General features: G+C 39.6%; 1 protein-coding gene across 2 annotated transcripts in view; it reads left to right on the top strand.

Annotated features, from left to right (window-relative positions):
• LOC108480260 (myosin-6-like) overlaps nt 1–27921 on the top strand; it is a 57512-nt gene that overhangs the window by 9453 nt on the left and 20138 nt on the right. The window lies entirely within an intron of this gene.

Below are 27921 nucleotides of genomic sequence, written 5' to 3' on the forward strand. Positions count from 1 at the left end.
AAAGGCCATTTCCTAGAGTAGACTTTAGGTAACATAGAATGCGAGGGGCTACTTGTACGTGAGGTTCTCGAGGATCATGCATGAAATGATTTACTATATTAATTGCATAAGCTATGTCTAGTTTAATGTGTGAGATATAAACCAGTTGTCCAACTAGATCTTAATATCTCTCTTTCTCCACTGACTCTCCAATCCATGCTTTCAACTTATGATTTCTCTCAATAGGTAATTCTTCAGGGTTACACCTCATCAAATCAAATATTTTTAGCAGCTATAATATGTAATTCCTAAGAGAGATTAATATCCTTTTCTCTAATCTGGAAAATTCAATTCTCAAGAAATTTTGTAGCCTCCCAATATCTTTGATTTCAAACTCCTGAGCCAATTTTCTTTTAGTTGAGTCATCCCTTCTTTGTCATCTCTCGTCATTAGTATGTCATCAATATTAATAATAATAAGAGTTGTGCAGCAAGGCTCGATGCTTGTTGAAGAAACAAAACAGAAATGAAAGGAGGAATTGAAAAACAAAGAATGTGGAGAGTATTTTGAATGAATAATTTCAATGAATTTTCATTAATTTAAACAATGGCATAATGCCAATAGAAATATCAAAACATTTTTTGATCAAGGTAAGGTAAACATCACCTAAACACTACCTAACTCCACTAATTACATTGAAAATGAAAGACTATGTTTGCACACTTGGAAAAGCTGTTTTATCAGCTCAAATGTCAAAAAAATACATCAAATACATTATCAACTTAGTTCAAATTTAACTAGATTACAAAACATAACAAAAACACAAGTTGAAATTGGATAGCAACATTGAACTTCAGCTGCTGCATGCATGGCTCGACTGCATTTGCTTCATGTCTGCTTGTGATGCATGGAGACCAGCTTCAACATTCCTCCTTGGTCTCCATGTTGCAAATTTCCATTTGCTTTCTCAATTCAATAAACCTTGACATATTAAGAGGTTTAGTTAAAATGTCAGCAAGTTGCTCTTTAGAACTACAATGAACCAGTTCCACTTCTCTAGCTAGTTCCATCTCTCTAATAACATGAAGCTTGATATTGAAGTGTTTTGTTCTTCCATGAAAAACTGGACTCTTTGCAATTGTAACAGCAGATTTGTTGTCACACATTATCTTTGTTGCTCCCTCTTGATGTAGGTTTAAATCAGTCAAGACTTTTCTTAGCCACACAGCTTGGTTAACAGCTCCAGCTGCTGCTACATACTCTGCCTCAGCAGTTGACTAAGCAACTACATTTTGTTTCTTCGAGCTCTAACAAAAAATGGCTGAGCCAAGGGTGAAAACATACCTTGAGGTGCTCTTCATGTCATCCATCGAGCCAGCCCAGATCCTTTGTCGGTATTGGTTAATGACTCCATTGCTTTGCTACATACTCGCCTCGGCGATTGACTAAGCAACTACATTTTGTTTCTTCGAGCTTTAACAAAAAATGGCTGAGCCAAGGGTGAAATCATACCTTGAGGTGCTCTTCATGTTATCCATCGAGTCAGTCCAGTCACTGTCAGTATAGCCAACAAATCTAAGGCTCTCAGCCTTGCTATACAGCATTCCATAGCTTAGGGTACCTTTGATGTACCTGAGAACCCTTTTTGCTGCTTGAAAATGTTTCTGATTGTAGCAATGCATGAACCTCGAGAGTAAGCTTACACCAAACATAATGTCTGGCCTAGTGGCAGTCAGGTATAGTAAACAACCAACTAGACTCCTATAGACAGTCTCATCAACTTGCTCAGAAATGACTTAGCTCGATAGCTTTTCTCCCATAGCAACAGGAGTGCTTGTTGCTTTACTGCTTTGCATGGTGAACTTGGTCAGAATTTTTGAGGCAAAGGTTTTCTGGCTTAGGAATATTCCATTTTCAGTTTGTGACACCTCCATACCAAGAAAGTAGGTTATCCTTCATAGATCAGACATCTCAAACTCCTGCTCCATTTTGGCTTTAAAATCAGCCAACATTGATTGGTCTTCTCCTGTGACCAAAAGATCATCAACATACAGGGACACAATGAGCTGTCGATCCTGCTATACCAGGCTCTAGGAGCTTGTTTCAAGCCATACAAGGCGTTTTTAAGCCTGTATACCATGTGTTCTTTTTCAGACACAACAAATCCTTGAGGTTGATCAATGTAGATTTCTTCTTCAAGGAAGTCATTTAGAAATGCAGACTTTACATTGAGCTGATGGATCTTCCATTGCATTTGTGCAGCTAAAGCAACCAGCAACCTGATAGTGTCTAGCCTGGCCACTGGTGCAAATGTCTCCATGTAGTCCAGGCTATATCTCTAACTGAACCCTTTTACAATTAGCCTAGCTTTGAGTTTGTTCAAGCTCTCATCTGCATTCTGCTTGACTCGATAAATTCATTTTACCCCAATGACCTGTCTGTTGGCTGGTCTTGCAACTAACTCACATGTCTGGTTCCTTTCAATCATGGCAATTTCATCATTCATTGCTTGTTTCCAGCCTTCATAAGCTTCAGCATCTTCAAAACAGCTTGGTTCTACCTGAGCTACCTGAGCCCTTTCATAAATGTCAGCCATTGTCCTTGTACCCCTAACTAGTTCATCATCAATGTCCATTTTAGGACCATTTTGATCAGCCTCAGTCTGATCAGCCACAAGTTCTTCTGAAACTGTCTCTGGCTCATTCTTCTCCCAATTCCAGATTGTTTTCTCATTGAACACTACATCTCTGCTTACTAGCACTTTGTTTGTTGAAGGATCCAAGATCCTATAGCCTTTTTTTCTGAGCTATAGCCTACCAAAATGCCTGCTTGGGCTTTTTTATCCAGATTGCCTCTTTTTACAACTGGTACTTGTGCATAACACAGGCAACCAAAGACCCTCAAGTGAGCCAGTGATGGCTTGAGCCTGAACTAGGCTTCAAATGGTGTTTTGTGAGCCAAAGCCTTGGTTGGAACTGTGTTGACTACCTTAGCCCACAAGTTCTTGGGCAAATTTTTCTCAAACAACAAGCACCTGGCCATATCCATTAGACTTTGATTCTTTCTTTCACTTACACCATTCTGTTGAGGTGTGTAAGTATTAGTAAACTGATGTTTGATGCCTTGTTCATCACAAAAGGTTTGAAACTGAGCTAAGGTATACTCAGTTCCGTTATTAGACCTTAAGATCTTGAGCTCGCAACCTGTTTCTATTTCAGAAGCAACCTTGAACTTCGAAAACATAGAGGTCACCTTTGATTTATGCTTCAAAAAGTAAATCCAGCAGTATCTTGAACAATCATCAATAAACAGAATGAAATACTTACTTTCATTCAGTGATTATAAATTCGACAAGAATATTAGGGTGCCCATAAGGATTTCCAATTCTTGTAATAGCAATGTTGAGTTTTCGGTTCATACAATTAAGTTCTTTTTACACATTCATCTATAGTTCTTCGAGTTTTCGTGGCTTATCTTCAATTAATAATTTAGGAAATCCCATATAGATTATCACCTGAATTAGATCTGAGTCTTTATGGGGCCACACACATCAGTGTGCACGAGCTGTAACCTTTCAAAGGCTCTCCAGGCCTTGTTTGAAGGAAATGGCTGCCTGGCTTGCTTTCCAAGTTGACATGTCTCACAAACATCCTCATTCTCAACTGATTTGATAAAGTTTTCAACTAGATCCTCATTGCTTAGCTAGTCCATAGATCTGTAATTGTCATGACCAAGCCTTTGATGCCAAAGCTTGGATTCATCTGAAGAAGCAATATAGGCACTATCTAGGCCTTTGTTCCAGTCCACAACAAAACTCTTATCTGTCATTGCTACAGTCATAAGCATGGATCCTCTTGGATCATTGATTTGGCACTCATTGCCCTTAAACACAACAGTATAGCCCTTCTCAAGCAACTGAGCTATGCTGAGCAAATTTCTATTGATTTCAGGTACCAACAGCACATTTGGGACTAGTTTATTACTTGTTGGAGTACTTATTAAGACATCACCCTTGCCTTCTGCCTTAATGAAGTGACCATTTCCTATCTTCACCTTTATTTTGCAGCTTCTGTCTAAAGTCTTGAAGATGGCAGCATTTGCTGTCATGTGATTAGTGCAACCACTGTCTAAAATCCATCCATTTGAGACTTTTTTCTGAGCTACTGAGCATAGCACAGCAAAAACTTGCTCCTCCTGGTCACTGTCCTCTTTTGCTACCCAAGCCTCAACATTTTGTTGTTGGGGTTGATTTTGTCTTGGTTTGCCTTTTTCTTTGCAAACTCTTTCAACATGCCTCATCTTTTTGCAAGTTTGGCACTGCACATCTGGCCTAAACCAGCATTTGGCCTATGGATGACCAGGCCTTTTGCAATGCCTACAGGGTCTATCCCATTTTCTTGGAGAATCTGACTTTGGCTTGTCTCTCCAAGTCTTCTTGCCTTTATATGTAACACCCCTAACTCGTGACCGACGCCGGTGTCGGACACGAGGGGTTAACGAGACAAATCCTCTTAAAGTACCGACCAATTTGGCATTTCTGGACAGGCTGGAAAACTGCGTCACCGTCGCCTTAAAATCATATCTCGAGTTCCAAAACTCGGAAACTGGTTTCGTAAATTTTCCTGAATTTAGACTCATATATCCATCCATGGATTTATTTTTAGAATTTTGGTTGGGCCAATTGGTACAGTTTATTAGTTAAAGTCACCCATGTTACAGGGATCGACTGCTCTGACCTCCGCGCGTTACAACTTGAATATCTTTCTGTACAGGGCTTTAATACTGGTGCCGTTTGTTTCTAATGAAACTAGACTCAAAATGGAATCTGTACATATAAGGCATGACTCCTAATTCTTTCTGGATAATTTATGGTAAATTTTCAAAGTCACGACAGGGGACCCAGAAATCGTTCTGGCCCTGTCTCACGAGAACTTTAATATCTCCCAGTATACTGCTCATATGGTCGTTTCGTTTCGTCCATATAAAAATAGATTCATCAAGGATCAGTTCCATAATTTACTCACTATTTAATTCTACTTATACTATTTTTAGTGATTTTTCAATCTCATCTCACTGCTGCTGTCCGCAACAGTTACTGCAGTAGACTATGCCAATTTCATGAATTTTTCCTTGGCCTTAATCATCCATCATACATGACACAAATTATGGCCACCTTAACAAAATTTGAGTTTCTAAGACTCGTGGCTATAGGTTCTAGCATCCCACTCGACGACCACATAGGCCATTTTCACATGGCTTAAAGTTTACAATCCCACAAATCGACAAAATATAATAGCCTATACATGCCAAATGTTCTTCAACAACAAAAAAAGTAATACCACAAGATTTCAGCGGTGTGATGACTTCAACGACGGTTCGAGCACACAACAATCGAGTCCCAAAGACCTAAAATGGGTGACAAGAAAACACTGAGTGAGTTTACAACTCAGAAGTCATAAGCATTCGTCAATCCAATCGATAAAATTACTACTACATGTACAACAAATGAAACTAGGTACTCGTCCATATCGAATCCATACCATAATACCTCGAACCTTTCGGTCCAATCTCGTACCAATTCATATTCTACACAACAAGATAATCAAGCATTTTTTACACATTAACTCATTTTCCAGCACAACCATACAATTTCAATCATCACATAGATTTAAGGCTTACCAATTCAACCCCAAGCATGGACGTTTTCTATTCATCATGAGCTCGAGGTACTTACCCGATCCGCTGTCCGTGATCAACTCGATAATATCGCACACTCAGTGCCAATAGTGATGCAAAAGCATATAATAAGTCCGCACACTTAGTGCTATATAATCAGCTCGCACACATAGTGCTATATAATCAAATTCGCACACTTAGTGCTGTACAAATTTTAAATCCGCACACTTAGTGCCAATCTTGTCACCGTGTCCATTTATACCCGCACACTTAGTGCCAAGACCAATCGTTATGCATTTTACTACCTTTATACATTCAACAATGGCATCATTCCATACACATACATTTCCACTTACACATCAATTCATTAAACACAATTGCATATATATATTATGATCATTTAAATCAATGCCAAATATATGCTTTATGACTTACCTTATATTGGATGAAACGATTTCCAATCGACTACTCGATTATCTTTCCTTTGCCTTTGCTTGATTCTCCACCTCTAGCTTCTTGAGCTAAATTTAACAAATAAATTGGTTTTATCATTTGAGCATCGGAAGAGGAATTCAAGATGCCTAGCCAATATATAAATATCTACTCATTAGGCATCAAAGTCGCATATGTACAAAATCATGAATCGAACTCAACACCTTAGTTAGTATTCCTCTTAGCGAATTTTCTAAGCCAAGAATAGGCATCAATATGCTTGCCTCTAACCGAATGCATGCACACCAATTTCCCCTCATGTGGCGAATATGCATGCCCATGTTGAGGCCGATTATGCACTTAATACCACACAAAAACAGCATGCATTTTACTAACTAACGCATTACATATTGTAGCTCAATACACATCTCTCATGTACTACATAACCGAAAACATCATCCCAAGCAAATATATACCTTGAAATAGTATATATGTCATACCAATTCATCATGTGCAAACACATATTCAAAGCTCAAATCTTACCTACCATGCAACATGCATGAATCATACTTGTGGATATACCATGACCGAATACATCACAACACCATCATTTTGGTCATGATTAAGCAAAGAACTTAATGTCTCACTCAAAATACTAAAAAGAAAGTCCAAGAGCCATCAATCCCCATCACATACACCATTAACAAGCTTCATATTTAACATGCAATGGCATTAACACAAAATCCACCTTGGCCAAATACCATTTCCATGGCATAACAAGGATTTGAACCATGGCTAACATGCACATCAAGTTAGCAACCAAAACAAGCATGAATCTCATGACACAACCTCAAACATACCTTAATCTTGATGCAAGTATAGCCAAATCTCCTTCTAGTTCTCTTCTAAACCAAGCATGAAGCAAAAATCCTCCCTTTTTCCTTAGTATTTTCGGCCAAAGAAGAGAAAATGGATGAACAAAATTTTTCTTTTCTCTTCCACAATGCACGGCAAGGGGGGGGGGTTTCACTCACACACACACATTTTTTTTTTTTCTTTCTTTATTACCCATACTCATTTGTTTATTGTTTCTCCTAGTGCACCAACAAAACATGTTTCATGACATGTTTAGCCCATGATTCCTTGTCATGGCGGCCACTTCATGTTAAGGGGAAATTTGACATGCAAATCCCTTATTTTTGCATGCATTATCAACTAGTCATCCCACATTTCCCCATCATACTTTCAATGTTTACTACTAGGCCCTTTCTAGTGAAATTCACATTTATAACTCTAAATCGAAACATCAAAAATGTCACACATGAATTAACACATATTATAGGCATCAAAATAAATTATAAATTATTTTTATGTCTCAGTTTTGTGGTCCCGAAACCACATCCCGACTAGGGTCAATTTTGGGATGTCACAACTCTCCCCCACTTAAGAAATTTTCGTCCCCGAAAATCTTACCGGTAAATAGGCTCGGGTATCGCTCTTTCATAGAGTCCTCAAGTTCCCAAGTGGCTTCTTCAATTCCGTGTTTATGCCATAACACCTTCACTAACGGGATTTTCTTATTGCGTAACTCCTTTACTTCACGCATCATAATGCGAACCGGTTCCTCTTCATAGCTCAAATTAGGCTGAATCTCAATCTCGGATGGAGCAATTACGTGTGATGGATCAGACCTGTATCGTCGAAGCATCGAGACATGAAAAACGTTGTGAATCCTTTCGAGCTCAGGGGGCAAAATTAATCGATATCGATGGCCCAACTCGTTCGGATACTTCATATGGCCCGATAAACCTCGGACTCAATTTGCCCTTACGACCAAATCTAAGCACCTTCTTCCAAGGTGAAACTTTGAGAAAGACCTTGTCTCCAACCTGATATTCAATATCTTTTCTTTTCAAATCCGCATACGACTTTTGGCGATCCGGCGACTTTCAAACTTTCACGAATTACTCGAACTTTTGCTCGGCATCCTTAACCAAATCAACCGAAGAATTTACCTTCACTAAGTTCACCGAAATAATGGGGTACGGCATTTACGACCGTATAAAGCCTCGTAAGGCGCCATCTTAATGCTTGATTGAAAGCTATTGTTGTAGGCGAATTCAATCAAAGGTAAATACCGTTCCCATGAACCACTAAACTCAAGGATGCAACATCTCAACATATCCTCGAGTATTTGAATTATCCGTTCGGATTGACCATCGGTTTGGGGATGAAAAGCGGTGCTAAATGCACTTGGTACCCAAAGCATCTTGCAATTTCTTCCAAAATCGCGACGTAAATCTTGGGTCTCTATCCGACACGATAGAAATAGGCACCCGTGTAATCTCACAATCGAGAAACGTACAATTCCGCTAATTTGTCCATTGAAAAATCCGTGCGTCGGGGATAAAGTGAGCCGACTTAGTTAGTCTATCGACAACGACCCAAATCGCATCCTTCTTACTCACGACAATGGCGGTCGGATACAAAGTCCATTGTGACTCGATCCCATTTCCATTCGGGTATCATGATCGGTGAAGTAATCCCGATGGCACTTGATGTTCGCTTTCACTTGTTGACATATCGGACACCTTGAAACAAATTCGAAATGTCTCGTTTCATACCGGCCACCAAAATTGGCGTTTGGTCATTGTACATTTTAGTACTACCCGGTGGATTGACATTCGACTACAATGGGCTTCATTTAGAATTATCGAAATAAGTTCAATTCTTTGGAACACACAGACGACTTCGAACCTCAAACAATCGTCATCATCAATTTGAAACTCGATTCCTTGTTCGAACACACTCACCCGTTTTGCAAGCAACTCCTCATCAACTTTCTGAGCTTCCCGAATTTGATGAGCCAACAATGGTTTGGCCTTCAATTCGGCTACTAACACATTGTCGGGTAGAATAGACAAGTGTACATTCATCGCTCGCAAAGCAAATAGTGATTTCCGGCTTAAGGCATCCGCAACCACATTAGCCCTTCCGGTGATAATCAATGACGAGCTCATAATCCTTTAACAACTCGAGCCATCGCCTTTGTCGCAGGTTCAAGTCTCTTTGGGTCATCAAATATTTGAGACTTTTGTGATCCGAATACACATGGCACTTCTCACCAAATAAGTAATGTCGCCATATCTTTAAGGCGAATACGATGGCAGCCAATTCGAGATCATGGGTCGGATAATTTTTCTCATGTGGCTTTAGTTGCCTCGGCGCATAGGCCACAACTCGCCTTTCTTGCATCAATCGCAACCCAACCCAAGTAGGGATGCGTCACTATAAATGACAAACTCTTTGCCCGATTCGGGTTGCACTAGAATTGGGGCTTCATCAAATAAGCTTTCAGTTGATCGAAACTTTTCGACATTTCTCCGTCCATTCAAACTTAACATCCTTTTGGAGTAGCTTTGTCATTGGCGTGGCTATTGTCGAGAAACCTTTTACAAATCGTCGGTAATAACCTAAGCAAGCCCCAAAAAGCTCCTAACTTCGTAACATTCCTTGGTGGTTTCCAATCGACTATGGCGAATTTTGTTCGGGTCCACCACGACACCGTCACGGACACCACGTGCCCCAAAAAGCTAACCTCTTTCAACCAAAATTCACATTTATTGAACTTTGCGTATAACTGCTTATCTCGTAAGATTTGCAACACTAGCCTCAGGTGTTCAGCATGCTCAGTTTCATCTCTCGAATAGACCAGAATGTCATCGATAAATACAACTACGAACCGATCCAAGTATGGCCTGAAAATTCTATTCATTAAATCCATAAACACCGCGAGGGCATTAGTGAGCCCAAACGGCATCACCAAGAATTCGTAGTGACCATACCTCGTTCTAAAAGCGGTTTTGGTATGTCCGATTCTCGGACCCTCAACCGATAGTACCCGACCTCAAATCTATCTTTGAAAACACCGAGGCTCCCTTTAATTGATCAAACAAATCGTCAATTCGTGGCAATGGATATTTATTCTTTATCGTCACTTTATTGAGTTGACGATAGTCGATGCACAACCTCATGGTTCCGTCCTTCTTCTTCACAAACAATACAAAGTCGCCCATGGAGAAAAACTCGGTCGAGCGAAACCTCTATCCGTCGGTTCTTGCAATTGAACCTTCAATTCCTTTAATTCCGTTAATGCCATACGATCACGGGCTATTGAAATCGGCGTAGTACCGGTACAACTTCGATGCGAATTCCACTTCTCGAACCGGTGGCAATCCGGTAACTCCTCGGAAAAACATCTCGAATACTCACAAACCACTGGTACCGATTCGAGTTTCCTTTCCGTCTCTTTACTTCCAAACACATACGCAAGGTATGTTTCACACCCTTTTTCACGTACCTCGGCGGTCATAGAAGATATCATCGTTGGCGCTCCTTTTAAATCGATGAACTCGACTCGGACTACCTCATTATTTGTACTCCTCAAATCAATGGTTTTCCTTTTGCGATCCACCATTGCATCATGTACGATCACCAATCCATACCAAGAATAACATCGAATTCATTAAATGGTAAAAGCATCGGATCGGTAGGAAAAGCAGATTCTCGAATTATTAGGGGCATCTCTTGCACACTTTATCAACGAATGCGTATTGACCCAAAGGGTTTGACACTCGAATTACGAACTCGAGAGACTCAACAGTGAGAGTCTTCTTGGATGCTAAAGTTTCACATACATATGAATGAGTAGAGCGGGTCAATCAATGCAATCACACTAGTATCAAAGAGAGTAAAAGTACCAAAGGATAACGTCGGGGAGGATGCCTCCTCTCGTGCGCGGATGGCATATGCTCTAGCAGGAGCTCGGGTCTCGGATCGAACAGCCGTGTCGGTGGCTCCCCTCGATTACCGCCCCTACCTCCTGAAACCCTCGGGGTCTACCTCTAGTCTGTCGCCCCACTAGATCTCGCACCTTGCATCTTATTCTTCTCATCTAGCTCCGTGCAATCCCTAATGAAGTGGTCCTTGAACCGCATCCATAACAGCCCTATTAATGACTTACCCCAACATTCACCTAGGTGTCGTCTTCCACATTGGGGCATTCGGGTCTCTCTTGACGATTATTGCCCACACTAGCTATGAAGTAGCTCGGAGTCCGTCGATGGTCGGGTTCTAATGGAAATTCCCGATCGTCCTCGACTTCTGGTGTCCTCCACGAACCTCTTTGTAGCCGAGAACGGAGCTTTACTCGTCGATCTTTTACGGTAATCTCTTGCTTCAAATTCAGCCTTCTTCTTCTCCTTCCCAAGTTCTTCCGCCTTGCGTGCTCGTTCGACTAGTGTCACGAACTCCTTTATCTCCAAAATTCCCACTAGTAACTTTAACTCTTCATTCAATCCTTCTTCAAATCTTTTGCACATCGCAACCTCATCAGCCACACACTCCGAGCATACCGACTAAGTCTTACGAACTCATGTTCGTATTCGAGATCTGATCATCCGGCCTTGCTTGAGTTCCAAGAATTCCTTACGCTTCGATCGATGAACCGTTGACTAATGTATTTCTTTCAAATTGGATTGGAAGAAATCCCAAGTAACTCGTTCATTTGGGACTATGGAAATTAAAGTCCTCCACCAATAGTAAGTGAGTCTCGAAAACAAGGATATAGCACACTTAAGACATTCGTCGGGTGTGCATGACAGATCATCTAACACTCTAATGGTGTTATCGAGCGAACTCGGCCTTTTCGGCATCATCGGTAACTATGGCCTTGAACTCCTCATTTACGCTTCCTAATCAAGTCCACGGTGGTTTACTCAGCCTCACAGATCGATGAATGGAGGCATTGCGGGCTCTTGGGGTGGAGTGTTTAAATTCGGAATGGTTGGACAGCCGGGTTGGTTCGGGCATATTGCGCGACCCACTCATTCATCATAGTGAAGAAGGCTTGTTTCGCCCTTCATTTTGATTATTCGCGGATGACCGAGGCTCAACAGGCGGTGTCCCTTGCGCAGGAGCAGCCGCTACACTTTCAACGTCATCCGCCAAGGGTCTCTCTACCGGGTTCCATCGCTAATTAAAACAAAAATTTCAACCGTCAAGTCATCACATTATTAAGCACTATCAATTTGGCATGTATAGCTAGACTCACACGCTATGGTAGTCCTAGAACCGACTAAACCATAGCTCTGATACCAATAAAATTGTAACACCCTAACTCGTGACCGACGCCGTTAGCGGACACGAGGGTTAACGAGACAAATCCTCTTAAAGTACCGACCAATTTGGCATTTCTGGACAGGCTGGAAAACTGCGTCACCGTCGCCTTAAAAATCATATCTCGAGTTCCAAAACTCGGAAACTGGTTTCGTAAATTTTCCTGAATTTAGACTCATATATCCATCCATGGATTTATTTTTAGAATTTTGGTTGGGCCAATTGGTACAGTTTATTAGTTAAAGTCACCCATGTTACAGGGATCGACTGCTCTGACCTCCGCGCGTTACAACTTGAATATCTTTCTGTACAGGGCTTTAATACTGGTGCCGTTTGTTTCTAATGAAACTAGACTCAAAATGGAATCTGTACATATAAGGCATGACTCCTAATTCTTTCTGGATAATTTATGGTAAATTTTCAAAGTCACGACAGGGGACCCAGAAATCGTTCTGGCCCTGTCTCACGAGAACTTTAATATCTCCCAGTATACTGCTCATATGGTCGTTTCGTTTCGTCCATATAAAAATAGATTCATCAAGGATCAGTTCCATAATTTACTCACTATTTAATTCTACTTATACTATTTTTAGTGATTTTTCAATCTCATCTCACTGCTGCTGTCCGCAACAGTTACTGCAGTAGACTATGCCAATTTCATGAATTTTTCCTTGGCCTTAATCATCCATCATACATGACACAAATTATGGCCACCTTAACAAAATTTGAGTTTCTAAGACTCGTGGCTATAGGTTCTAGCATCCCACTCGACGACCACATAGGCCATTTTCACATGGCTTAAAGTTTACAATCCCACAAATCGACAAAATATAATAGCCTATACATGCCAAATGTTCTTCAACAACAAAAAAAAAGTAATACCACAAGATTTCAGCCGGTGTGATGACTTCAACGACGGTTCTGAGCACACAACAGTACGAGTCCCAGTGACCTAAAATGGGTGACAAGAAAACACTGAGTGAGTTTACAACTCAGTAAGTCATAAGCATTCGTCAATCCACTGATAAAATTACTACTACATGTACAACAAATGAAACTAGGTACTCGTCCATATCGAATCCATACCATAATACCTCGAACCTTTCGGTCCAATCTCGTACCAATTCATATTCTACACAACAAGATAATCGAAGCATTTTTTTTACACATTAACTCATTTTCCAGCACAACCATACAATTTCAATCATCACATAGATTTAAGGCTTACCAATTCAACCCCAAGCATGGACGTATTTTCTATTCATCATGAGCTCGAGGTACTTACCCGATCCGCTGTCCGTGATCAACTCGATAATATCGCACACTCGGTGCCAATAGTGATGCAAAAGCATATAATAAGTCCGCACACTTAGTGCTATATAATCAGCTCGCACACATAGTGCTATATAATCAAATTCGCACACTTAGTGCTGTACAAATTTTAAATCCGCACTTAGTGCCAATCTTGTCACCGTGTCCATTTATACCCGCACACTTAGTGCCAAGACCAATCGTTATGCATTTTACTACCTTTATACATTCAACAATGGCATCATTCCATACACATACATTTCCACTTACACATCAATTCATTAAACACAATTGCATATATATATTATGATCATTTAAATCAATGCCAAATATATGCTTTATGACTTACCTTATATTGGATGAAACGATTTCCAATCGACTACTCGATTATCTTTCCTTTGCCTTTGCTTGATTCTCCACCTCTAGCTTCTTGAGCTAAATTTAACAAATAAATTGGTTTTATCATTTGAGCATCGGAAGAGGAATTCAAGATGCCTAGCCAATATATAAATATCTACTCATTAGGCATCAAAGTCGCATATGTACAAAATCATGAATCGAACTCAACACCTTAGTTAGTATTCCTCTTAGCGAATTTTCTAAGCCAAGAATAGGCATCAATATGCTTGCCTCTAACCGAATGCATGCACACCAATTTCCCCTCATGTGGCGAATATGCATGCCCATGTTGAGGCCGATTATGCACTTAATACCACACAAAAACAGCATGCATTTTACTAACTAACGATTACATATTGTAGCTCAATACACATCTCTCATGTACTACATAACCGAAAACATCATCCCAAGCAAATATATACCTTGAAATAGTATATATGTCATACCAATTCATCATGTGCAAACACATATTCAAAGCTCAAATCTTACCTACCATGCAACATGCATGAATCATACTTGTGGATATACCATGACCGAATACATCACAACACCATCATTTTGGTCATGATTAAGCAAAGAACTTAATGTCTCACTCAAAAATACTAAAAAGAAAGTCCAAGAGCCATCAATCCCCATCACATACACCATTAACAAGCTTCATATTTAACATGCAATGGCATTAACACAAAATCCACCTTGGCCAAATACCATTTCCATGGCATAACAAGGATTTGAACCATGGCTAACATGCACATCAAGTTAGCAACCAAAACAAGCATGAATCTCATGACACAACCTCAAACATACCTTAATCTTGATGCAAGTATAGCCAAATCTCCTTCTAGTTCTCTTCTAAACCAAGCATGAAGCAAAAATCCTCCTTTTTCCTTAGTATTTTCGGCCAAAGAAGAGAAAATGGATGAACAAAATTTTTCTTTTCTCTTCCACAATGCACGGCAAGGGGGGTTTCACTCACACACACACATTTTTTTTTTTCTTTCTTTATTACCCATACTCATTTGTTTATTGTTTCTCCCTAGTGCACCAACAAAACATGTTTCATGACATGTTTAGCCCATGATTCCTTGTCATGGCGGCCACTTCATGTTAAGGGGAAATTTGACATGCAAATCCCTTATTTTTGCATGCATTATCAACTAGTCATCCCACATTTCCCCATCATACTTTCAATGTTTACTACTAGGCCCTTTCTAGTGAAATTCACATTTATAACTCTAAATCGAAACATCAAAATGTCACACATGAATTAACACATATTATAGGCATCAAAATAAATTATAAATTATTTTTATGTCTCGGTTTTATGGTCCGAAACCACATCCCGACTAGGGTCAATTTTGGGATGTCACAACTCTCCCCACTTAAGAAATTTTCGTCCCGAAAATCTTACCGTAAATAGGCTCGGTATCGCTCTTTCATAGAGTCCTCAAGTTCCCAAGTGGCTTCTTCAATTCCGTGTTTATGCCATAACACCTTCACTAACGGGATTTTCTTATTGCGTAACTCCTTTACTTCACGCATCATAATGCGAACCGGTTCCTCTTCATAGCTCAAATTAGGTGAATCTCAATCTCGGATGGAGCAATTACGTGTGATGGATCGACCAGATCGTCAAGCATCGAGACATGAAAACGTTGTGAATCCTTTCGAGCTCGGGGGCAAAATTAATCGATATCGATCGGCCCAACTCGTTCGGATACTTCATATGGCCCGATAAACCTCGGACTCAATTTGCCCTTACGACCAAATCTAAGCACCTTCTTCCAAGGTGAAACTTTGAGAAAGACCTTGTCTCCAACCCGATATTCAATATCTTTTCTTTTCAAATCCGCATACGACTTTTGGCGATCCGGCGACTTTCAAACTTTCACGAATTACTCGAACTTTTGCTCGGCATCCTTAACCAAATCAACCCAAGAATTTACCTTCACTAAGTTCAGTCCGAATAATGGGGTACGGCATTTACGACCGTATAAAGCCTCGTAAGGCGCCATCTTAATGCTTGATTGAAAGCTATTGTTGTAGGCGAATTCAATCAAAGGTAAATACCGTTCCCATGAACCACTAAACTCAAGGATGCAACATCTCAACATATCCTCGAGTATTTGAATTATCCGTTCGGATTGACCATCGGTTTGGGGATGAAAAGCGGTGCTAAAATGCAGCTTGGTACCCAAAGCATCTTGCAATTTCTTCCAAAATCGCGACGTAAATCTTGGGTCTCTATCCGACACGATAGAAATAGGCACCCGTGTAATCTCACAATCGAGAAACGTACAATTCCGCTAATTTGTCCATTGAAAATCCGTGCGTCGGGGGATAAAGTGAGCCGACTTAGTTAGTCTATCGACAACGACCCAAATCGCATCCTTCTTACTCACTGACAATGGCAGTCCGGATACAAAGTCCATTGTGACTCGATCCCATTTCCATTCGGGTATCATGATCGGCTGAAGTAATCCCGATGGCACTTGATGTTCCGCTTTCACTTGTTGACATATCAGACACCTTGAAACAAATTCGAAATGTCTCGTTTCATCACCGCCACCAAAATTGGCGTTTCAGGTCATTGTACATTTTAGTACTACCCGGGTGGATTGACATTCGACTACAATGGGCTTCATTTAGAATTATCGAAATAAGTTCCGAATTCTTTGGAACACACAGACGACTTCTGAACCTCAAACAATCGTCATCATCAATTTGAAACTCTGATTCCTTGTTCAGAACACACTCAGCCCGTTTTGCAAGCAACTCCTCATCAACTTTCTGAGCTTCCCGAATTTGATGAGCCAACAATGGTTTGGCCTTCAATTCGGCTACTAACACATTGTCGGGTAGAATAGACAAGTGTACATTCATCGCTCGCAAAGCAAATAGTGATTTCCGGCTTAAGGCATCCGCAACCACATTAGCCCTTCCCGGGTGATAATCAATGACGAGCTCATAATCCTTTAACAACTCGAGCCATCGCCTTTGTCGCAGGTTCAAGTCTCTTTGGGTCATCAAATATTTGAGACTTTTGTGATCCGAATACACATGGCACTTCTCACCAAATAAGTAATGTCGCCATATTCTTTAAGGCGAATACGATGGCAGCCAATTCGAGATCATGGGTCGGATAATTTTTCTCATGTGGCTTTAGTTGCCTCGACGCGCAGGCCACAACTCGCCCTTCTTGCATCAATACGCAACCCAACCCAAGTAGGGATGCGTCACTATAAATGACAAACTCTTTGCCCGATTCGGGTTGCACTAGAATTGGGGCTTCACCAAATAAGCTTTCAGTTGATCGAAACTTTTCGACATTTCTCCGTCCATTCAAACTTAACATCCTTTTGGAGTAGCTTTGTCATTGGCGTGGCTATTGTCGAGAAACCTTTACAAATCGTCGGTAATAACCGCAAGCCCCAAAAAGCTCCTAACTTCGTAACATTCCTTGGTGGTTTCCAATCGACTATGGCTGAATTTTGTTCGGTCCACCGACACCGATGCGGACACCACGTGCCCCAAAAAGCTAACCTCTTTCAACCAAAATTCACATTTACCGAACTTTGCGTATAATCGCTTATCTCGTAAGATTTGCAACACTAGCCTCGGTGTTCAAGATGCTCGGTTTCATCTCTCGAATAGACCGAATGTCATCGATAAATACAACTACGAACCGATCCAAGTATGGCTGAAAATTCTATTCATTAAATCCATAAACACCGCAGGGCATTAGTGAGCCCAAACGGCATCACCAAGAATTCGTAGTGACCATACCTCGTTCTAAAAGCGGTTTTGGGTATGTCCGATTCTCGGACCCTCAACCGATAGTACCCGACCTCAAATCTATCTTTGAAAACACCGAGGCTCCCTTTAATTGATCAAACAAATCGTCAATTCGTGGCAATGGATATTTATTCTTTATCGTCACTTTATTGAGTTGACGATAGTCGATGCACAACCTCATGGTTCCGTCCTTCTTCTTCACAAACAATACAAAAGTCGCCCCATGGAGAAAAACTCGGTTGAGCGAAACCTCTATCCGTCGCTTCTTGCAATTGAACCTTCAATTCCTTTAATTCCGTTAATGCCATACGATACGGGCTATTGAAATCGGCGTAGTACCGGTACAACCGATGCGAATTCCACTTCTCGAACCGGTGGCAATCCGGTAACTCCTCGGAAAAACATCTGAATACTCACAAACCACTGTACCGATTCGAGTTTCCTTTCCGTCTCTTTACTTCCAAACACATACGCAAGGTATGTTTCACACCCTTTTCACGCATCTCGGCGGTCATAGAAGATATCATCGCTGGCGCTCCTTTTAAATCGAGAGACTCGACTCGGACTACCTCATTATTTGTACTCCTCAAATCAATGGTTTTCCTTTTGCGATCCACCATTTGCATCATGTACGATCACCAATCCATACCAAGAATAACATCAATTCATTAAATGGTAAAAGCATCGATCGGCGGAAAACAGATTCTCGAATTATTAGGGGCATCTCTTGCACACTTTATCAACGAATACGTATTGACCCAAAGGGTTTGACACTGAATTACGAACTCGAGAGACTCAACGGTAGAGTCTTCTTGGATGCTAAAGTTTCACATACATATGAATGAGTAGAGCCGGGTCAATCAATGCAATCACACTAGTATCAAAGAGAGTAAAAGTACCAGTGATAACGTCGGGGAGGATGCCTCCTCTCGTGCGCGGATGGCATATGCTCTAGCAGGAGCTCGGGTCTCGGATCGAACAGTAGTGACGGTGGCTCCCCTCGATTACGCCCTACCTCCTGAAACCCTCGGGGTCTACCTCTAGCTGTCGCCCACTAGATCTCGCACCTTGCATCTTATTCTTCTCATCTAGCTCCGTGCAATCCCTAATGAAGTGGTCCTTCGAACCGCATCCATAACAGGCCCTATTAACAGACTTACCCCAACATTCACCTAGGTGTCGTCTTCCACATTGGGGGCATTCAGGTCTCTCTTGACGATTATTGCCCACACTAGCTACTGAAGTAGCTCGGGAGTCCGTCAGTGGTCGGGTTCTAATGGAAATTCCCGCAGTCGTCCTCGACTTACTGGTGTCCTCCCTGAACCTCTTTGTAGCCGAGAACGGAGCTTTACTCGTCGATCTTTTACGGTAATCTCTTGCTTCAAATTCAGCCTTCTTCTTCTCCTTCCCAAGTTCTTCCGCCTTGCAGGCTCGTTCGACTAGTGTCACGAACTCCTTTATCTCCAAAATTCCCACTAGTAACTTTAACTCTTCATTCAATCCTTCTTCAAATCTTTTGCACATCGCAACCTCATCAGCCACACACTCCGAGCATACCGACTAAGTCTTACGAACTCATGTTCAGATTCGATATCTGATCATCCGCCTTGCTTGAGTTCCAAGAATTCCTTACGCTTCGATCGATGAACCGTTGACTAATGTATTTCTTTCAAATTGGATTGGAAGAAATCCCAAGTAACTCGTTCATTTGGGACTATGGAAATTAAAGTCCTCCACCAATAGTAAGTGAGTCTCTTAACAAGGATATAGCACACTTAAGACATTCGTCGGGTGTGCATGACATTCATCTAACACTCTAATGGTGTTATCGAGCGTAACTCGGCCTTTTCGGCATCATCAAGAACTATGGCCTTGAACTCCTCCCCACGCTTCCTAATCAAGTCCACAGTGGTTTACTCAGCCTCACAGATCGATGAATCGGAGGCATTGCGGGCTCTTGGGGTGGAGTGTTTAAATTCGGAATGGTTGGACAGCCGGGTTGGTTCGGGCATATTGCGCGACCCACTCATTCATCATAGTGAAGAAGGCTTGTTTCGCCTTCATTTTGATTATTCGCGGATGACTGAGGCTCAACAGGCGGTGTCCCTTGCGCAGAGCAGCCGCTACACTTTCAACGTCATCCGCCAAGGGTCTCTCTACCGGGTTCCATCGCTAATTAAAACAAAAATTTCAACCGTCAAGTCATCACATTATTAAGCACTATCAATTTGGCATGTATAGCTAGACTCACACGCGCTATGGTAGTCCTAGAACCGACTAAACCATAGCTCTGATACCAATAAAATTGTAACACCCCTAACTCGTGACCGACGCCGTGTCGGACACGAGGGTTAACGAGACAAATCCTCTTAAAGTACCGACCAATTTGGCATTTCTGGACAGGCTGGAAAACTGCGTCACCGTCGCCTTAAAATCATATCTCGAGTTCCAAAACTCGGAAACTGGTTTCGTAAATTTTCCTGAATTTAGACTCATATATCCATCCATGGATTTATTTTTAGAATTTTGGTTGGGCCAATTGGTACAGTTTATTAGTTAAAGTCACCCATGTTACAGGGATCGACTGCTCTGACCTCCGCGCGTTACAACTTGAATATCTTTCTGTACAGGGCTTTAATACTGGTGCCGTTTGTTTCTAATGAAACTAGACTCAAAATGGAATCTGTACATATAAGGCATGACTCCTAATTCTTTCTGGATAATTTATGGTAAATTTTCAAAGTCACGACAGGGGACCCAGAAATCGTTCTGGCCCTGTCTCACGAGAACTTTAATATCTCCCAGTATACTGCTCATATGGTCGTTTCGTTTCGTCCATATAAAATAGATTCATCAAGGATCAGTTCCATAATTTACTCACTATTTAATTCTACTTATACTATTTTTAGTGATTTTCAATCTCATCTCACTGCTGCTGTCCGCAACAGTTACTGCAGTAGACTATGCCAATTTCATGAATTTTTCCTTGGCCTTAATCATCCATCATACATGACACAAATTATGGCCACCTTAACAAAATTTGAGTTTCTAAGACTCGTGGCTATAGGTTCTAGCATCCCACTCGACGACCACATAGGCCATTTTCACATGGCTTAAAGTTTACAATCCCACAAATCGACAAAATATAATAGCCTATACATGCCAAATGTTCTTCAACAACAAAAAAAAAGTAATACCACAAGATTTCAGCCGGTGTGATGACTTCAACGACGGTTCCGAGCACACAACAATCACGAGTCCCAAGACCTAAAATGGGTGACAAGAAAACACTGAGTGAGTTTACAACTCAGTAAGTCATAAGCATTCAATCAATCCAATCGATAAAATTACTACTACATGTACAACAAATGAAACTAGGTACTCGTCCATATCGAATCCATACCATAATACCTCGAACCTTTCGGTCCAATCTCGTACCAATTCATATTCTACACAACAAGATAATCGAAGCATTTTTTTTACACATTAACTCATTTTCCAGCACAACCATACAATTTCAATCATCACATAGATTTAAGGCTTACCAATTCAACCCCAAGCATGGACGTATTTTCTATTCATCATGAGCTCGAGGTACTTACCCGATCCGCTGTCCGTGATCAACTCGATAATATCGCACACTCAGTGCCAATAGTGATGCAAAAGCATATAATAAGTCCGCACACTTAGTGCTATATAATCAGCTCGCACACATAGTGCTATATAATCAAATTCGCACACTTAGTGCTGTACAAATTTTAAATCCGCACACTTAGTGCCAATCTTGTCACCGTGTCCATTTATACCCGCACACTTAGTGCCAAGACCAATACGTTATGCATTTTACTACCTTTATACATTCAACAATGGCATCATTCCATACACATACATTTCCACTTACACATCAATTCATTAAACACAATTGCATATATATATTATGATCATTTAAATCAATGCCAAATATATGCTTTATGACTTACCTTATATTGGATGAAACGATTTCCAATCGACTACTCGATTATCTTTCCTTTGCCTTTGCTTGATTCTCCACCTCTAGCTTCTTGAGCTAAATTTAACAAATAAATTGGTTTTATTATTTGAGCATCGGAAGAGGAATTCAAGATGCCTAGCCAATATATAAATATCTACTCATTAGGCATCAAAGTCGCATATGTACAAAATCATGAATCGAACTCAACACCTTAGTTAGTATTCCTCTTAGCGAATTTTCTAAGCCAAGAATAGGCATCAATATGCTTGCCTCTAACCGAATGCATGCACACCAATTTCCCCTCATGTGGCCGAATATGCATGCCCATGTTGAGGCCGATTATGCACTTAATACCACACAAAACAGCATGCATTTTACTAACTAACGATTACATATTGTAGCTCAATACACATCTCTCATGTACTACATAACCGAAAACATCATCCCAAGCAAATATATACCTTGAAATAGTATATATGTCATACCAATTCATCATGTGCAAACACATATTCAAAGCTCAAATCTTACCTACCATGCAACATGCATGAATCATACTTAATGGATATACCATGACCGAATACATCACAACACCATCATTTTGGTCATGATTAAGCAAAGAACTTAATGTCTCACTCAAAAATACTAAAAAGAAAGTCCAAGAGCCATCAATCCCCATCACATACACCATTAACAAGCTTCATATTTAACATGCAATGGCATTAACACAAAATCCACCTTGGCCAAATACCATTTCCATGGCATAACAAGGATTTGAACCATGGCTAACATGCACATCAAGTTAGCAACCAAAACAAGCATGAATCTCATGACACAACCTCAAACATACCTTAATCTTGATGCAAGTATAGCCAAATCTCCTTCTAGTTCTCTTCTAAACCAAGCATGAAGCAAAAATCCTCCCTTTTTCCTTAGTATTTTCGGCCAAAGAAGAGAAAAATGGATGAACAAAATTTTTCTTTTCTCTTCCACAATGCACGGCAAGGGGGGGGGGGTTTCACTCACACACACACATTTTTTTTTCTTTCTTTATTACCCATACTCATTTGTTTATTGTTTCTCCCTAGTGCACCAACAAAACATGTTTCATGACATGTTTAGCCCATGATTCCTTGTCATGGCCGGCCACTTCATGTTAAGGGGGGGAAATTTGACATGCAAATCCCTTATTTTTGCATGCATTATCAACTAGTCATCCCACATTTCCCCATCATACTTTCAATGTTTACTACTAGGCCCTTTCTAGTGAAATTCACATTTATAACTCTAAATCGAAACATCAAAAATGTCACACATGAATTAACACATATTATAGGCATCAAAATAAATTATAAATTATTTTTATGCCTCAGTTTTGTGGTCCCGAAACCACATCCCGACTAGGGTCAATTTTGGGATGTCACATTATAGGCAGTGGTGCTCGAGGTAGCCTTGGTTTTAGCTTGGAAACCACCCTCTTGGTGCTCTTCCAGTCTGCTGGCTCTTCTTTGCTCTTGTGCATAGAGAGCATTGATCAGCTCAGTTAAAGTGATGCTGGTCAGGTCCCTTGAGGCTTCGAGGGAAGATATTTTTGCTTCATACCTCTCAGGTAAGGTCGAAAGCACCTTCTCCACTATCCTTGCTTCATTGAACTGCTCTCGAAGGAGTCTTATGCTGTTTACTACAGCCATTATCCTGTCTAAGTATTGTTTGACAGTTTCCTCCTTCATCTTCAAATTTTCGAAATCCCTTCTCAAGTTCAGAAGCTGTTGTTGTCTTGTTCTTTCAATCTCTTGAAACTCTTCCTTCAATCTGTCCCAGGCCTGCTTTGGTGTTTCACAGGCCATGATCCTTGTGAAGATCACATCTAACACACAGTTCTGAATGCAGGACATGGCTTTGTGCCTCTTGGTCCTTTCATCAGCATGTTGCCTGATCTGAGCCACTGTGGGATTGGCTCTGAGTGGTGCTGGTTCAGCGTCTGAGTTGACTACCTCCCGGAGATCGAATGCCTGCAGGTAGGTTCTCATTTTGACCACCCATATGTGATAGCCTTCTCCATTGAAGACTGGTGGTGCAGCTGGTGAGAAGCCTGATGAAGCCATCGATTTTAAAGTTGAAAAGAAAACAGGTCCACTGAGATTACAGCACTAGATACCAATTGTTGGTGTTGAGAGTAAAGAGAAAACAAGTTTGAACTAAAACTTGTGCAACAAGGCTCGATGCTTGTTGAAGAAACAAAACAGAAATGAAAGGATAAATTGAAAAACAAAGAATGTGGAGAGTATTTTGAATGAATAATTTCAATGAACTTTCATTAATTTGAACAATGGCATAATGCCAATACAAATATCAAAACATTTTCTGATCAAGGTAAGGCAAATATCACCTAAACACTACCTAACTCCACTAATTACATTGAAAATAAAAGACTATGCTTGCACACTTGGAAAAGCTGTTTATTAGCTCAAATGTCAAAAAAATACATCAAATACATCATCAACTTAGTTCGAATTTAACTAGATTACAAAATATAACAAAAACACAAGTTGAAATTGGATAGCAACATTGAACTTCAACTGCTGCATGCATGGCTCGACTGTATGTGCTTCATGACTGCTTGTACTGCATGGAGACCAGCTTCAATAGATCTTGTTTTTAGATGTTTATGATGAGGGTATGCTTAGAATTGTTTTTTCGATAGCCAAAAACGACCATGGTTTTGCTGAATGTATCAAACCATGCTCTATGAGATTGTTCCAAACCGTACAAGGCTTTCTTTAATCTACACTTTTTTCCTCATGTTTTTTTATCCTCAAATCTAGAAGGAATCGCCATATTCTCCTTCTCTTCTAAGTCTCGATGTAAAAATGCTTTTTTTTTACATTAAATTGTTGTAGGTCCTACTCAATGTTGGTTGAAAAAGACAACAAATTTTGGGATTGTTCATCTTTGCAACTAGGCCTAATGAATCAATTCAAAGGGAGATTCTACTTGTTTATTAACTCTAGACATTAAAGGAAGATTTTTAGCAAACTAAAATGACTCACAATATAATAAAGAAGATTTCTTAAACCACAGAGCAAGGCAAGGAAGGATGGCCTAACTGACAATGTACCTTAAAAGGGGACAGCAAACTAGAATAAGCAACTAATCTTGGCAGTATTGTATAAGAATGTAAAGACTTTCAGACCCATGGCCTTTACCAATAATTTGCTTTGTCTTAAGATCCTAAAAGAGAAAATGATCAAGGAAAAATGACAACAAATAATTTAGGTTACAAGTAAGCTTACTGATAGATATTAGGTTAAAAGTAAGATCAAGTAATTTTAACAAAAAAATTTATGGAAATAGATGTGTTGGATTAATGGTGCCGGATCCTAGAATACATAAATGTTGATCTATCAGCTAAGACAACTTTAGTAATGTTTGTATGAGAATTGATGGTGTGAAAGATAGTTGAATTACTCATCCTATGATCTGTATCACTGGAAGCAATGACCCATTTGGAAGTTGAGGAAAGAAGACACTTTTTAGAAACACATGACTCAGCAATAGCAGTGATAGAAGAAGTGTCTTTTTTAGATTGTAGGATGGTCTTGTTAATTGATGTTTCAATATTTGATAACTATGATCTTTGGACCTTATTTTGTAGCTTTACACAAAAAATTTTAGTATGGCTTGGCTCATAACAATATTAGAACATGATTCACCCTATTTCTTGATCATGACTACTAGTTCCTTTGTAACGACTACTCGATCCTTTTGTTTTATTACAACAAGCCACAAGGGCACTATTATTAGTTTGAACTAAATGAGAGCTTTCAATACACCGTCAAGGTATCTTGCAAAGATGTGATCTTAAATCAAAAGAGGATTTAAGGTTTAGCAACCTCGAATTTTTACAAAAGACCAGAAAGAAAACTCATTATAGTCAGTTGATCCTGATGAGTCTATTTAACTTTCACGTTTGGGCTAAATGGTTGCAAAACATTAAACTCCTTGTATGCTATCTTGAAATTGAAAAAACATGTTGTGACCTATCTCGCTTATCTAGTTAGTAGAAGGCTTGGCATATTTTTTACAACAGTGAGATATTTCCTTTCTCAGAGTACAAAAAATTCAAATAGTCCATTAGTTCTTTAACAAATGCACAATTATTAGTTAAATTGATTACCTCACTATTGATAGAATCATAGATCTACAAGAACAATTGTGCATCATTTCTTAACCGGGCCTACTTAGCATCATCAATAGGTGGATTCTTGACCAAGTGGTCATCTTTATCGATACTCTTTCAATAAATTTTTACGGTTTTGCTGTAGTCTAAATAGTCGGACCTATTCAATTTATGATATGTAATCATAAACATCACCGGAATCATCTTGCTTATTATAACTTTTAAATCAGTCACTATACTTTGTAAATTTGGTAATTACAAGTTAACTCCAAAAGCCCTGAAATAACAAATAACCTCAAAAACACAAATTGCACAAACTTATTGATCTACAAAAGCCAAGTAAATTGAACAGCTAGCCTTTAGAATAATAACGAACTATAGTGAACAATAACAACACCCCAAAAACTCACCAAATGCCATCAGTGCCACCTCCAATTGAACACCCAACCATTGGGCTTGAGTCAAAATCGTGAATTGACGTTAGAGCCGAAGCCTGGTGAGTAGGTAACATCCTACATGCCCTCATGCGTCATCGTGTGACTGGTGTGCAAAGATTTCAATGGTGCATGTGCTTCATGCGCTTGCCTTCTAGTCGTTGGAAATTCCCTAATAGTTGAGGAGACTCATTTGTTCCTCCCTGTGTCGATGGTGCACATTAATGATCATTTTAAAAGTGATATGAAAACATTTCATGTTTTAAAGCAGCAAAACATGGACTCAAAAAGTTGACCCAAGTGACTTTGATACTAGAAAAATGAGATTTAGTAAAGGAGGAAGAATGAAATCGATTTGGGTGAAAATTGTTTATTTGTTTTCTACCTTGAGATGCATATTTGTACGCATTATAGCTTAATAGGAAAGGAAAGAGAATAATAAATCCCTAATATGGTCCATATAAATCAGCTATAAAAATTTTCTCTAACACTATGGACTAAGTTGTAGGTAAACAAAGATTGACAATGAATATGTAAAACCAAAAAGTCTAAGAAAAAAATTATAGCAATAAAGGCTTGTATGTAGCACTCTTTTTTTATGTTAAAAAACGAAGTAAAAATATGATACTAATAAATATTAACTTTGATAACATCTAAGAAAATTGGTAGAAAAAATGTTCTTAGATCAAGAACACTGAATCCAAGCTATATGTAGGTACAAAGTGATACGTACGTAGAAATTTCTGGTAGACTAAATGTAGGACATAATTTAAGATGACTGTTTTAGATAGGCTTGGGGCATAAGATAACAAGATAAATACTTTATAAGTACAAAGAAAAATCAAGATAAAAACGAGAATGATTAAATCTAATAAATTGAAATATCATTTTCAACACTTCTTATGATGTTTTTCTTTTTTCAACTAAAGCCTTCTCTTGAATGATTCAATCTAATTGAGTTATCTTTTTCAACACATCCTATGATGTTGTTATGGGCCAAATCTATGTTAGGAAATATTGTTAATCTAAAATCATTAATTAAGGCTTAGATAACACTTCTATTTCTTTCTTTAGGTTTCTTGATTATCTTTTTATTTTAGTTGATTTATTGTCCTTTGGTAATAGGTTTCCTCTTTTATGAAAAAGATTAATCCTTGTTTAAAGAACAAATGGAATAATAAAACCTTAAGCAACATTTCTGAAAACCCTGAGAGTCTCTCTCTGAAGAGTTCCAAAGTTTGTTCTCCTTTTGATGAGATGAACTATCAATCCCAAACACACAATTGTAACAATTCCATATCAAGATTTAATTATCATTGGCAATTGCAGAATCGTGGTTGGCAAACTAGAGAGCAAAAATATACAAGAAGCTCGAGTGTAAGCAAACAAAGATAGAACAGATGACTGATTAAAATGCTTGATCATATGTTACCGCATGTTAACTATTTTTTTACTGAAACAAAAACCCAAGTGTTCGATCATAACAGTTTCTACCGATTTCTCTTTCCTGTGTTATGCATCAAATCCTCCTAAATTCATCTTGACAAAAA

This window comes from Gossypium arboreum, chromosome 10 (assembly GCF_025698485.1).
Source record: "Gossypium arboreum isolate Shixiya-1 chromosome 10, ASM2569848v2, whole genome shotgun sequence".
Classification (NCBI taxonomy): Eukaryota; Viridiplantae; Streptophyta; class Magnoliopsida; order Malvales; family Malvaceae; genus Gossypium; species Gossypium arboreum.